This window comes from Cyprinodon variegatus, unplaced genomic scaffold, assembly GCF_000732505.1.
Source record: "Cyprinodon variegatus isolate N-32 unplaced genomic scaffold, C_variegatus-1.0 Scaffold487, whole genome shotgun sequence".
In the NCBI taxonomy this organism is placed as follows: Eukaryota; Metazoa; Chordata; class Actinopteri; order Cyprinodontiformes; family Cyprinodontidae; genus Cyprinodon; species Cyprinodon variegatus.
In genome coordinates, this window is record NW_015150940.1 from 481121 (window position 1) to 495767 (window position 14647).

The following is a 14647-nucleotide window of genomic DNA, read 5'->3' on the forward strand; positions in this document are numbered from 1 at the left end:
CGCCCCTCAGCCCCCAGCCTGCCGATCAGCCTCTGGACCCTCAAAGTTTCCCCCATGCCGATCAGAATACCACCTGAGCAGGTATAGCTGCCATTAAGCAGCAAGTTTCCTGGATCCACTCTAACCGATCTGTCCTCCTCTAGTTGCTTCCCTCCCGTGACCAGCCTGACGAACCAAGACCCCGTTCACAATTCTCTGAAAACATTGTCAATAAACCTTTTAACTTTTTCCCTGTCTCTGAGTGTTTCTGAATGTGGGTTAGAAGATTAGACCCCAACATGACAAATCCAAGAACAAATGCACTTATTTTAAGAAAAAAATTACTTATCTAGATTTCAGTTTTTTCCAATGTAATCTCTTCAATAAAATCTGTTAAACTTTTCATCTGTGTCTCTCTGAATTGGTTTCACTGCATGTGGGTCCGAGCTTTAGATAAAATCATGACAGCTTCACTTCATAAATGGAAATGTTAATTTCACTGCTAAGCTGCTGTTCATTCACGGTCGAAAATCTGTATGTATCGAAACTTCGTTGACAGTAAAGTTTGTCTAAGTCATCTCTACACTCTTTTGACAGCAGTATGATTGAACTCTCTGAGCCCCTGAAAGTGACTTGTTCTTTCACAAATCTTTGTATAAATTAAAGTGCTGAATGTTTTTTTCTTAAAGCGACCTAAACAAGTTCCAAAACCTGTGATTGACCCAACCCTAAGGAAATATGGTATATATTTACGTAATTCTGGGTATTGCCAGATGATTTTAGAGGCCATAATAGAAACAGACCTACAAACTGTAATTTGGGAAACAAATACACCAGACAGATCTCACTGTAGAGCCATCTTATTATCTTTTTTGTCTCTTCATGCTTTATATACTTTTTAATGAGACCATTTGATTTTTTCATGACTAAGATGGTTAGGAAGATCTTAGACCTCAATTAATGTTGTTATTGGTTATATTTCAAACATTCCCTTTTCCCTTGTGTACATCAGCAGCTAAGATATTTATGAAATGTTTTTAGCATTTAGTTTATTTGTTTTTTTCTATATCTTGACTGAATCTGCCCTTTGAACATGACTGTAAGCTTCTGGACTTTAAAACAAACAAACAAAAAAAAAAAAACACCTTTGATATTTTGTTTTGTAAATACTCATAGCAAACCTGACTGTGAGATGTTGATATTTCCTGGAAAATTCACAGGGGGAAATTATGTTTGTTTTTCTAACAGGTAGATATGGAAGCCATTTACTAGTGCTAAAAATAGACAGAACGTGGCATTTAGATAAATCAGTAAAGAAAGGTTATTTTAGTGGCTTAATTGCTGTAAATGACTGTTAGTTTTTTGTGCCTTGTCTTTCCTCTACTTGTATAACATATTGTCAGTTATTCATCCGAATACACAAAAAATAAAAACAGTGCAGCTAATCAACAACTTGGTTTTTCATTTAACATTTAAATGATCACATAGAGATTAATTAGGCATGTAACTTAACAGACTCAACATGAGTCCTTTCAAAGAGGAAATACTAAATGAGTTTATAAAAGTAAGCAAAAGTGGAAAAGACAATAAACTCCACGAGCTTTGCTAGAGCGTATAATGTGTAAACATTATTTTAAAGCATAGCATACACCAAACAGCTCACACAACCTTATGATTGACATGAGACATTAAAAAAAGTAAAAAGTAATAATGTTATTACTTTTCTATCTACAAAATTCTAATTAGTCCAAAGAACAGATTTACCTCTAAAAGAAAGCTATTTTCGTTTAGCTCAATCATTAATTCGGTATTTATTGATCATTTAAGACATGATGAGAAATGTGATGAACCTGCAAACAAAAAAAGGCTTCAGTTCAGTCAAAATAATCTGTTTCTATGAGACCTATGAAATATAATGTAACAGTAAAGATTGTAGCACACAATGTATTTATATTAATTACTTGTATGTAGGTAAACAAAGACTTTATTGTATCATGTACAATGTGTTTGATATAAGGACGGTTAAGCCCTTTCTTTATCGTTTATCATTTATTTCCTCTAAATTCAGTTAATTTAGATATTATCTACACAAAGGAGAACAACAAACACTTCCATCATTCTAATATCTCTGCCATTTTATAGAAGCAATCAAAGGCAATTAGAGGTCCACCAGCTATTTAGTTACACAATAAGCCTGCAGAATTTCCAAACGTCCCAGGTTGTATTTTGCTCAAAATGCAAAACTAATTTAGAAAAAGAGTCACCCAGAAAGGTGGTATGGAACATTTTTGTCAAGTTGTCTTGACCGTGTTCACAGCTGTAATCATTGCTGTCTGGGCATCGTCACTAAGGATGGATATTAGGGAATACTCTGAAAATGTCATATTTCTGTGCTGTGCTGTACAATTTGCACTCATGTGTCTAAACCATGTTCATCTTGTGTGCCCAACAGTTCAACCAAATGAGTTCAGGATCAAGTCAAATAAGACTAAATAATATAATGGTCTTACATTCCGGACCTTTAGTTCCTGTTTAACTTTTTAGTTTTGAGGTTCTCAAGTTTGCTTTGTTTTGTTCTGCGTTGTTGTCTAGATTTAGAGGATTTTTATTATTCTTAGTTTTGCTCTTACTTTACTCTGTTTGGTATTATTTATTCCTTAGTCTATAGGTATACTTAATCTTTTTTCTTATCTTTAGGTTTTGTTTTCCATGGCTTCAGTTATCTCCAGTCCCTTCTTGTATGCTCTACTTTTTCTCTTGGTCATTCCTTTTTTGTATTCATTCATTTTATTCCCCATTAGCCTTATTTAAGTTATTTTCTAGTTACCTTTAGAGGTAACCTGTTGTTAGCTCTGGTTATTATCTGTTGCCCTCTAGTGTCCTTTCTTTTCCATTTAGCTCCTTCTAGTTACTTCTGTCCAAACCTGCTCCCAATCAGCTAATTAGTTCTTTAGTTGTTTTGTCTCCCATATATAAACCTCCTGTTCACTGTTCAGATACTCATTGCTGGATCCTTGTCATTCTTTAGGTTTTATTCCTACCTTGTGTCTCCTAGTTTTTGGTTTCCGAGCTTCTTGTCAATCAGTTCTGGACTATTGATTTTTGTATTTTTACTGTTTCATTAAATTTAGCAAGAAATCATCTCTGCCTCTTCAACTCTGTCAAAACAATATCCAACCTTGAGAAAAAACAGATTTTTTAAATTTTTTTGTGGCGCATTAATAACTTCTTATGTTTCCCACAATTCAGGGTTTTAAGATTATGATTCCTAAGAGTAGAATGTAGCCACTAAAGGTGGTTAAGGTTCTAGTTTTAATAATACTTTCTATGTTATATTTTCTGTATTTCCTGTTCAAGAAAGGGAGCAGAATCATGTTTTCCCAATCTGTCTAAACCATTTTTCTTTTTTATTTATCTTCATGTGTGCGACAGAACTTAAGATTTCAGAAACTGTGCTTAGCGTTTGATTAATCAACTATTTTATACATCTCAGGAGACCATTTTTCCTTGAGTTAAAATCTGGTGTTAGCATGTCACTCTGTTTGTAAGCACATTCAGAAAAAAAACTGTAAAGTTTTTTAAAAATATTACAAGTTGACATTATGTTTGAATGAAAGCATAGCACTAAATGAATGGATTTCTGTACAGCCATGAAATGCAAACTTTCAGCATGAGTCTACTATTGAAAATATAAAACATAAATGTTAATCACCTGCTCTTTTGAATGGCTGTCCTTTAATAGATATCTAATAAATATTTGCTATATAGCAGAATCTAAGGTTTTGGCAGCCAGTTATGCTTGAATTTAAAGGAAAGCGTAGCTTCAAGGTTGGAGTATTTTCTTCTTGAAATAACACTTTTTAGTTTAATCTTTTTTCTAATAATACATTTGATGTTTTAGAAGATAAACCTAATATCAATTAAAGATTTTTACTTAAGCTCCATAAAAGCACACTAACTAAATTAGCATTATTTTACTCATTTAGTTGACTAATACCATCTAAGATGGTGGAAATGTAAAGGTAGAAACCCTAAATTCATTTAACTCAGAGTTTAAAAAGGAATTCCAATCTGAGGGCTTAAACTAAGTGAAGTAAGAAAATTTTAAATCAAGATTACTGTGGCTGGTACATGAGCTCTCCTTAAATTCACAAATAAAACAAGTAAAAATAATTAAAATAAACTAAGAAAAGGGGGGAAAAAAACAAGTGGCATTGTTTGTTTATGTGTATCTATTTTTCTAAATGCCCGCCCTCCTGTTGATTGTGAGGGGCCAGGGCTCTTTGACCACCGCCATGGCTGCCATTCCTCCCACACAGGAGAGAATGGAATGACATTTACCAGAGCTGCAAGGCTATAATACATTTTTTTGTGAAATGGCACGACTGAAATATGCAGGACTGAAAGGCCCCATGCTGGGCTTCACTGGGACTCCTTCACACTTGCCTGCTAAGCTCATTCAGATGGGGGCTGTAATTACAAGCATGGAGGCAAGGCTGAACTAATTCATGAAAGGTGTAAAGCTCTGGCAGGCCAAACATTGGTAAGTTTTACTGTTGGAAAACCTTTTTCTTTTAACTGCAGGGACCGTGGCTCTGATCTCTGCAATAGCTTCAATAAGTTACTGGGCCTCAAATCATGTTTTTGTTTCACATGATCAGTCTCGGTTGGACTTTACTCAGAAACAATTTAGGGAGAATATACATGCATAGAAGCTACCTATCACTGGAGTGTTTGTATACAAATGTATAGACATACTTAGCACATATTTCTATGCATGTCTTTTTTTAATCATTTATATAACAACTGAGCAGTGCTGAGCAGTAAAACTTTTTTTTTTAATACATTATTTTTTTTTCATACATAGATTCTATAGTTACATTTTTTTCTTTTGCAACCAAGGAATAACAACATTGAGAAGCCTTTTAACTTGGTTTATACATATGTGCTTATACCACCAACAGTTTTAAACTGGATGAAATTTTACATAGACTTATTTCAGCAAAGATGAATCTGTATTAACACATAGTCGTACTATTGTTGCAAAGTTGATTTCAGCCTGTTAGAACCGTTTTGAGCCTATACTCTTTAGCATAATTCCATATTTTAAGTACACCTTGCTAGTAATGACATGGCATTGACCAAAAACAAAAACTTAGCATGTATTGCTTTTCAATTAACATATTAATAGAGCCTATAAAAGTAACTATGATTAAAAAAAGGGGGAAATTATTTTACACATCGGACAAAGTTCAAAAGAAAAAAAAAAGAAAAAACTTTTAAACTTGTGCAATGCTTCTTTGAGTTGCAAAGTGGTGTATCTGGTGCACCAAATCTGTTAATGCCAAACGGTAGATTAGTTGATGGAACCAAAGTAATGATATGGGGAACCAATTGCTGCACGGGAAAATCTACATCTTTTATTATTGACAGATCTCGTATATCACTGCAATGGCTCACTGAGAATGGGATACAGAGTGTGACAATTCCGGTGCCCACTGTGAGAAAAAGTCAGCCATTTGTGGCTGTGTACAGATACAGAGAGAAATAGATATCTATATACATATCTCTACATATATATATATATATATATATTAGATGTGAAATATTAATCTTAAATCTCTGACCAGAATGTTTAAAAGATATGCAAATTAAACTACTCCATTTGTGGTCAGAGGAGCCCCATGGCATAGGATACAAAAGGCATCCATTAAAGGACTCAGTCAACCTTTCCCTCTTACTCCCTATTTCCTGTGGGTGTGGCCACAAATTGAGTAGTAATAGGCTTCTGTCTTGCAGTTGCTATGGTGAATCGTGCTATATCTGTTCCATTGATGAGGGCTTCTTATATGCTACTGCTCACACTAAACTCATAGCCGATCAGATGTCAAGTTGAGATACCAGACTGTTATTACCTGTTCTGAAAACGGAAACTCTTGTGTATGGAAAAGTGGGGTAGAACTACTCAGAGTATCTGCTTACTACTCAGGGTAGGCAATAGAATAGGTTTTGCTATTAAAGTATATGATGAGTGTTTGTTTGTATTATTATCCCTTCTTATCATTTCCAATATGCCTAACTATGCAGAAGCACCTTACAGTGAGAAATGCAGATTTGCATGGATTCAGTCTCCAGCTGTTATTAGGAGGCTCACAAGCTCACACACACGCACACACACACACACATAAAGTGAAGTATATTTATCTCGATCTAAAGACATTTGTCCATGAAAATATTGTTAGTGGAAAACCACCGGGAACAGTAACCTCCAACTCAAAGGCCATATTTTCTGATTTTAATTGGATGTCTTCACAGTGGCGTTGAGGGAAATCTCTGTTGCATTACAAAGGCAGAAACTAAGAACACTACTGCCCTTTCATTGCTCCCCAAAACACTTCAGTTGCTCTATTGTGACATTTTTTATGTTAACTCTATATACAATAGATGCACTTTTTTTATCTAAGGCTTCAACTGAAAGGTAGCTAATCATGGACTTAGTTTAACTCCTTTGTTTGTTCTCCTGAGTTTCAGCCCGTCTGTCAGTTTATATTGTTGTTAAAGCAATTTCGAATATCAAAAACATAATCTCGGTAGGGTGGCAGAGAAGCAGTCACAATCAAAATCGCATCACAGCATCTCTGATATGAAAGCTGACCCCCCTGTGAACATGGAAATCAATCTCTTTGACTGGCACAGGGATGTTTTCACACCCACCCCAATTACATTGGTGCAAAAAAATTGCTCCATATTCCGAGGGGGCCCTTTTCTGTTCTCATCCATTTTTCTTTAAATGCATATCAAGAGTTTTTAAAATGTTTTTATATCCAGGAACAGTGTATATTTGTTATTTTTCAGTTTTTTGTGCAGACAATTTTTAAACAACATTCAAAGTTTTTTCAAAAGATGTAACGGTTGCTTGTTAATGGTGGTAAATTCTATTTCTTTTTAAAGAACACAATGATTTGATTTGTTAGAACAAGGGAATTTGTAACACTTTTTCTAATTAAGATGAAAGTATATAAAAAAAGGAAAGATCTGTAAGACCTCTCAAATGTTTTTTTTTTTTCAAAACACAAAAGGACTTTTTAACAACTTCAGACCAGATCCAGATTAAGGTGTTGCCTCTCTAAAATATTCTATGCAGTTATGTAAGATGAGCATGAGTTTTAAAAGCAAGCAATACTGTAGTCATTCAATGCTTTAGCTGGTAGTTCTGTTGCCCTGCGCTGCTATCTTTCCAAATCACATTATATGCATCAAAGTCAATTTCCTAAGGGGTTGACCCTTTTTTTTTACTCAATAAAAAAATTTCTTTAATATTAGGCACTTTATCGAACGTTTATCTCAGTACCCATCAAAACATTAATGTCCTTGCTCCACAAGACAGTGACCAAAGCTTGCAATTTTCCTAACATTTTGAGACTCTTTTAATGTCTTGAAGTATAACAATTTAATGTTGAGTACTTGCAAATAATCTTCACTACAATGTAACAATGTTATTCAATTTGATCATGAAACTGTTTTTTTTTTTACAATAGATAATATCATATTACAACCTATCACTAAGATTGCAAAAAATCACACAACATCACAATCCAAATTTCTCGAGTATTGTTCTTCTGTATCCAATTAACCTAAGATAAGGCTTGTGTTTAGCCAGAAAATATTGTTTTTCCCTTGATAAAAACATTAAAATATTAGCACAGTTTTTAAGTATTATAAATAAAAAATACTAAAATACTAGTTGAACTGCTCCCTTTCCCATGGATATCTCAAGTCTCCACTTTATGCTGAGCCCACCTCCCCCGTCCTGCCCCTCTCTACTGACTGGCGCCTTGGCCTTCTGGTGCATTGGCTGTACTCACGGTCTGGGGATGGGTGCCTTGGCGGGTGCTCCTGGAGGTTGAATCACGGGTGGGTGTATATAAATGTAAATTTGCCATTTTAGATACAATAATAAAAATATTATATCAGTTAAATCCAAGCTTTAATGAAATTTACACAAAAAAAAAATCCCTAAATGGTAAAAATTGCAAGTAGTGAAAAACCTTAATATTAACCAGAAAAGCATCAGTTGAGGGAAACACCAACCACAATTTTTTTTAAATTGAATTCATCTCATCTTTATTATTTGCCTTGTGTTATTTCAGTTGACATTAGGATTCAAACAGAAATGACTCCAACCTGACATGATCAACACTACTTTTAAAGAAAGACACAACAGCATATTATTAATGTTGTTGCCATGCTAAAAAATGTAACAGGTCCCCTTAAGATAATGTCAATATTTCCTGGTCTGGTAAGGGTTTAATGCATCTTCCTTCTCTCTCTAAAACTCCAGTATGATTCCAACTTGTGCTTATACTTTATATTAGGAGCAGGAGACAAGCATTCTGGTATGTGTGTGAAACAAAGCATGAGAGGAAATAAAATTATCCAAATGAACACTAAAAAGAGAGATCTGTCAGCATAAATCATGGCATGTGGATATAATATACCTCAGACAATAATTTTCCACTTTAATGAAATTGAAGTGTCACGCTGTGCTAGATGAAAAAGTCTGATGTGTTAACTTTACTGTAACTTTGGTCAAAGCAGCAGCAGCAGTATAATTTAGAACTTCTTTGTTAGAATAAAAAAGAAATTCACTTTGATTTATGAAGTTATTATAACTGTTGACTTGATATTTTCCTCTGCTAACCTGTAGTGCAGGAGTTCACTTACCTCTGGCCCATTCTCTTATTGGGTAATAAAAATGTAGAATAGAATATAATAGAATAGAACAGAATAGAATAGAAGGTTTTGTTTTATTTGTAAAATTAGGACTGTGTATAAGAAAAACACAAGAGCTTTTCAGTTTTATCTAGTAAACGTGGTAAAATGCTGTTGCATGGAAGTCCAGTTGATTTTTACAGCTCACTAATTAATTACTAGATAAAAAATAAATAATATTCAGAAAGGTATTTTATGTCAGAATATGGTCTTGCGATGGTTAAATGGAATTTAAAGCTTTTTCTTAAAAAAATATTTTTGATGGTTTTTATCCTTGTAGTACTGGATCCAGTATGTCATAAATAGAACTTTAACAAAATCAGACTCAAATGTCAAATAAGCATTTTATTTCTTTTGATGAAAAGATATTTGAGAAAAGAAAAAAATGTAACACAGAGGCCTTGTCTGATATTTCATTTAAATCAATGGGATAGAAAGCTCAGTTATACTTTTAAATTCCGATAGATGAATACAAAACATCTTGTGACTTGTTTCTAAGATTCTGAAATTCATCAATGCTCCAGTATCTTTTATTATCAGCTGGTGCTTATTTTGGACATCAGTCTGTCACAGGGTATCAAAGAAACACACGACATTATCTTGCACACACATGCATAATTATGCATAATAAATAATTCCCTCACTGGAAGACACTTGTTTCATCTCCCTCTACTTTAAAAAACTTGCAAGTAATTAGTCATTGAAACTTCTTCAATTTTTTTAATCAATATTTTTTCAAAAGATGGCTAGATCATATTTTTTTTACCTGTTAATATGAATATAAAACTGGATCATATTTCTTCATCAATAAATATGTTTATTTCAAAATTTTAAAAATGATTTTGGATAATGAACTAGGTTGAAATTCTGGTAGATGTTTTATTTTATTTAACTTTAAGGCAGAAACGGAATTATGCCTGAATTATCTCTATCTGACACTGATCCTCAGCTCACGATTATAATCCTATCAAGTTCATCAATGGTGTTTTTGTCCAAGCTAAGTTATATGCTTAATGGATATGGTATTAAGTTTCAGGTTCCTGTGGCTGCAGAGGAGGAGGCCCTTAAAAGCTACCACAAGCTAGTTATTTGCCACTGATCTCCTTCCTGACTGTAATTAATCTTACCATGGGGTTTCTGAGTAAAGTAACTCAAACAGTGACAGGTTCAGAAGGAGGAAGGACAAAAGGTCTGTGAATTAAAAGCATTAGAGCTTGTCATTAATTTTGACTGCTTAGAAGTGACACATATGTGATCAATTCATACGTGTGGTCCAATGGAAATGTACTGCCCCCTCAGAACTCTTCATTACACTTTACTGTCTCATACAATCATACAACAATATTGGAGAAAGATAACCTGAGCAGCATGCACTATTTGAGTGATATAAAGCTACATAAATCAATGTATTGACTTTTAGTAATACCTGCTTTTATCACTGTTAGTGGAACAGCTGCCAGATAACACTTTTCTTTGCAGAATTGTTGTGAGTTAACCAAACTGCAGGGTTTTTGAAGATGAACAACCGTTATAGTATGTCTAACAAACTTAGACTTTCGATCCAAATGTCGATGCTTACAGCTTTTCAACAGTCAATGAGCAGCTTATACCAGTGAAACAGTGAAATTAACATTAACATTTATAAAGTGCAGCAATGATCAAGAATGTAAACAGTATAAAAGAAAGTGAATACCAGTGTAAACTCATGGTGCAAAAGGCATTGATATGGAAATGTTCACTGCAGTGCAAAATAAATAAATATGGGGCAAAATGCAGTAGTAGGGATTATGAAAAAAAATCTGTAATGTCACACCCTAGATTTTTATCTTTTTTTCTTATTGCATTATCTATTATTATTAATATAGTTTGTTACTTCCTGTTAACTGGAAAAGAATCCCACACTTAGAAGGGTGCTTAATGCAAACGCTGTAAACACAACTGATTGTACAAATAGGGACTGTAAGAGAAGGATGCACTGCAGTAACACTGTTGATTATCTGTATTGTCCCTAAACAACAGCTGCATTGATTAGCTTAATTTGGTTTAAGTTGTACAGTAAAAATAAACTTAACTCTAATTAAAACTATATAACACTTTCCACTCTGGTCACATTTAAATGGTGGTGTATATGTGTCCATTTGGATGTGGCATGAAATACTGACGCACAGATTCGAATATAATGAGCTTTAAAATTTTTATTCTTCCAGAAAAAACCTTTAAGCATTAAAACTAAGTACAGCGTGAGCTGCTTCATAAAGAAACACATGAAATGTTAATAGATTTTAATGATTGATACAGAGATAATTAGACTGTCAGAAATGAAGAAGTGTGGAAGAACTGAGGTGTTTTGGAGTGTAATATTTGAGCTGCTGACAGAGGTTCAATCAAATCATAGCAGTTTCAAAACTTGATTCATAAATGACTCTCCTTGATAAAACAGAATGATGAAAACCTAAGAAATCAGAATGATGTTGAATTATTTTCTCTTCCATTCTTCACCCTGAAGCAGTTACATAAAAAAGTGAAAGATTGATGGATTGAGCCCATATCTCTCTCTCTCGATGTCGTAAATGCCACACGAACCAAGTGTTGGGAAGTCTCACTCAAGTTCAAATGAGTTCAGGACTTTAAAAAAAAAGAGATGCTTTTGCTCCTAATAAATAATACAAATTTCATTTGAGCATATTTAGGCAAGACTGAGGATTTATTTGAACAGTAGTGAAAGATATTCGGTCAAAAAGAAAAATAATTGCCTTTTCTTGGATTTTATAATAGCACTGTTATAGTCATGCAGATGCTACTGTATTTGCAGAAAGTCCTTGTAATTATATGTCTCAGGAAAATAACTTTAAACAAACTTAATAAGGATTTATATTACATGTACTGAAAGCATGAGAAGCATTGTGATTCTGTCATGCCCACTGACCATGAACATAGTTCCTTGCCCCCAAAAGGGCCACTCCTAGCAAGACTGCATAAATTGAAGCTCATTACACTTAGAGGTGAAACAAACATTTGATATTCTGCATCTAAATCAGTTAAGGTACTAATCATTTAAATGCTATAAGCGAATCTGGCAAATAAACAAGACAACACCTTGCATTTTTTTGCAATATCCTTATCTGAACCTCTGATCTGTACAATAAACAAAAGTGATGAGTATGAGCAATTAAACTCGAAAAAAAATGTATTAGACTCTTGTGGAAGTTATTGCTATGGTTAACACATGGAAAAGTATCTTGTTTTAACAAACCATTTTAAATGCATGAACTTGACTTAATATTGCTCTTTTTCTATCCTATCATTAAAAATGTGAACCTTTTAAATATTACATTTAAAAATTGATTTAAGCATGATAAACAAGAGCACACAAAGTGTAACTTTCTCAGAATTCAATGATATGGCGTGGCGGCGATGAACAGGAAGTTGAGGTTGCAAATTATATGGGCCACACAATAGGAAAGAATGAGAGAGGTTTGCAGAGAGATATTGCTGTCCAGCAAGTTGTTTTTATTTTTTGTAATGTCTACTAGTAAAGTTGATGTTATACTACTATTAAATGTGTACAGAAAGAGGCACTTAGGGAATATCATGGAAGTCAGTAATGAGAGGTAAATGTTTGTTAAATGTCAAAATGTATTCAGAAAATGTGTTTCCATTTCCTGTTTAGGACATCAACTCTTTTTTCCGAAAAGGCAAAAAGCATTTTAGAAAAGCATCTAACTTTGCAGAATTGAGGAAGTAATTTTTTATTTTGCTATATCCACCCACCGATGCAAAATATTCCAAAATTTACATGAAACTGTTTAATCGTTAATGTTTAAGGAATTATAGTAGTAGCCATTTAAAATTTCCCCACTTTCCTTGATGGGCCCTTGGCTGGTCTTTGGCTGATCCCCTACAATTATTTTTTTTAAACATGAATATTTTTATTAAAATATTATTTTTGTCATGAAGAGAAGCATCATCTCTTGGTCAGACCCTGTAATTCAGTGAAAGGGTGGAGTCAGAGTAAAAACATGCAAGAGGCAAGAAGTTGCAGTGCAAATATCTAGGAGTTGCAGTGGAGTGGGCTGCTATTTGGCTGGGAAGGGCAATTTTGAACGGCTGCTACTATATGATATAACTTCCAACCTGCAAAGCACTGGAAAGTTTTTGTTCTTTGGTGTTTTTGGCAATACATGAATTAGAATATATATTTTATAGGCTATTTTGTGGCACCTTATCAAGTTCTTTATGATGTAAGATGAATTTAAGATTTTTTTTAACACCTCCATTAATTTGAAATTGTATTCCATTAATCCAAAAATACCTACACTCTACAGTAGACAAAAAAATATTTAAAAAAAAAAATGCATATGGATAACATAAAAAAAATATTTTTCAGAATCTGTTTGATTTTAAACTAATCAATTAGGTTCTTATAAATACACTTGTTCTAAACTCAGTTCATTTATTCATTCATGGTCAAAGTTCAACCCCAGAAGTTCGTAACCAAAGTTTAGTCTGTTTCTGGAGATCGGGATTGAGCAATCAGTTGATATTCTTATCCATAACGCAGGGAAGGCTTACATTACCAATATAAGTACTCACAACAATAGAGAGTGCCGCCAATGTATTCCTTCATCTCGTATTGGCTCCCTTCAAGGACATACAGTAGTAACTCATGGACATAGAGGCACTTAAATATCTGTTAAAATATTACAAAAGTGCACCCCCCTACAAAGCTAGAGTTAAGTGACATAAGGTAAGTAGCTTTAAGTGTATGTTCATAGAGAAAAAAAGCATGCTCGGTCAAAGTTCTCAGAATTGTAAGCTCCATTCAGGAAAATATTAATGCACAACACTGACTCTGTGGTTGAAATATAGGGATCAACAAATTAAAGAAGGAAGTGCCCAAATAATCTATTGAAGAAAAGTATCTGAACATCTTGAGCAAACAAAAATCTAACACATGACTTGAAAGTCTGCATCTTCCTTCTGTAGATCATCTCCTGTATGAGAAGTTTTCAGCTAATATTTATTTGAGAATTACCTTGTTATTGCTAAAATACTGACCGTCAAATTGACTGATTGAAAAATAAAGTCTTTGGAATGGCTAACAGGTTGCTTTTACAGGTTTAACCAATGATAAGCTAAATTATGGTGTCAGTTTGTTGGACTAAAGAGAGATTACTTTTTAAAAATATATATTTTAAAGCTCCATTATCCAAAGCTGATTGTTTCCTTAGGAGCCTGTTTTTTAGTTTGTTTTTTTTTTTTTTTTTTTTTAATATATATTCAGTATAAAATATAAACAATTTGGAACCAAAATATTATTTAGATTTTTTTCTCCCTGCTCTTTGCTTGTGAAAAATATTAAATTCAAATTTTAATGTAAGTTAGTGACTGTAAATTAAATGTTATTTTCGTTCAAATGTATTGTGAAAACAAATTTTACAATCTTCACATATTGAACCACAATAGATATTTTAGCAGTAAAGGTCAAAATTTGTTAGGTTCCGTAAAAAACTTTAGAGAGCAGTTAAATTAAAAGTAATTAATTTTAGTAATGAATTATTAATTTAGTAATTAATACGTTTTTTTTTAGCAAATAAAGGGAATTATATAGATTAATTAGACTGTAATTTTTAATAAAAAACAACACAGAATTTAATAAAAGATCAGAACAACTAAGTTGAAAAAGTGGGCCTAATTAAAATGAAAAGTTTAATACCTGCTTAATACTACTATTAATTTACAAACAAGCAACATCAGGGCATACTTCCCTTTATTAAATCAAAGATTTATCCTTTTTGCATTATTTAAATCTCAGATTTTACATTTTGACTGCATTTTTAGTCAATTAAACATATTAAATATGGAATTTAATCTTCGAAACTTTGACTATGTTTAT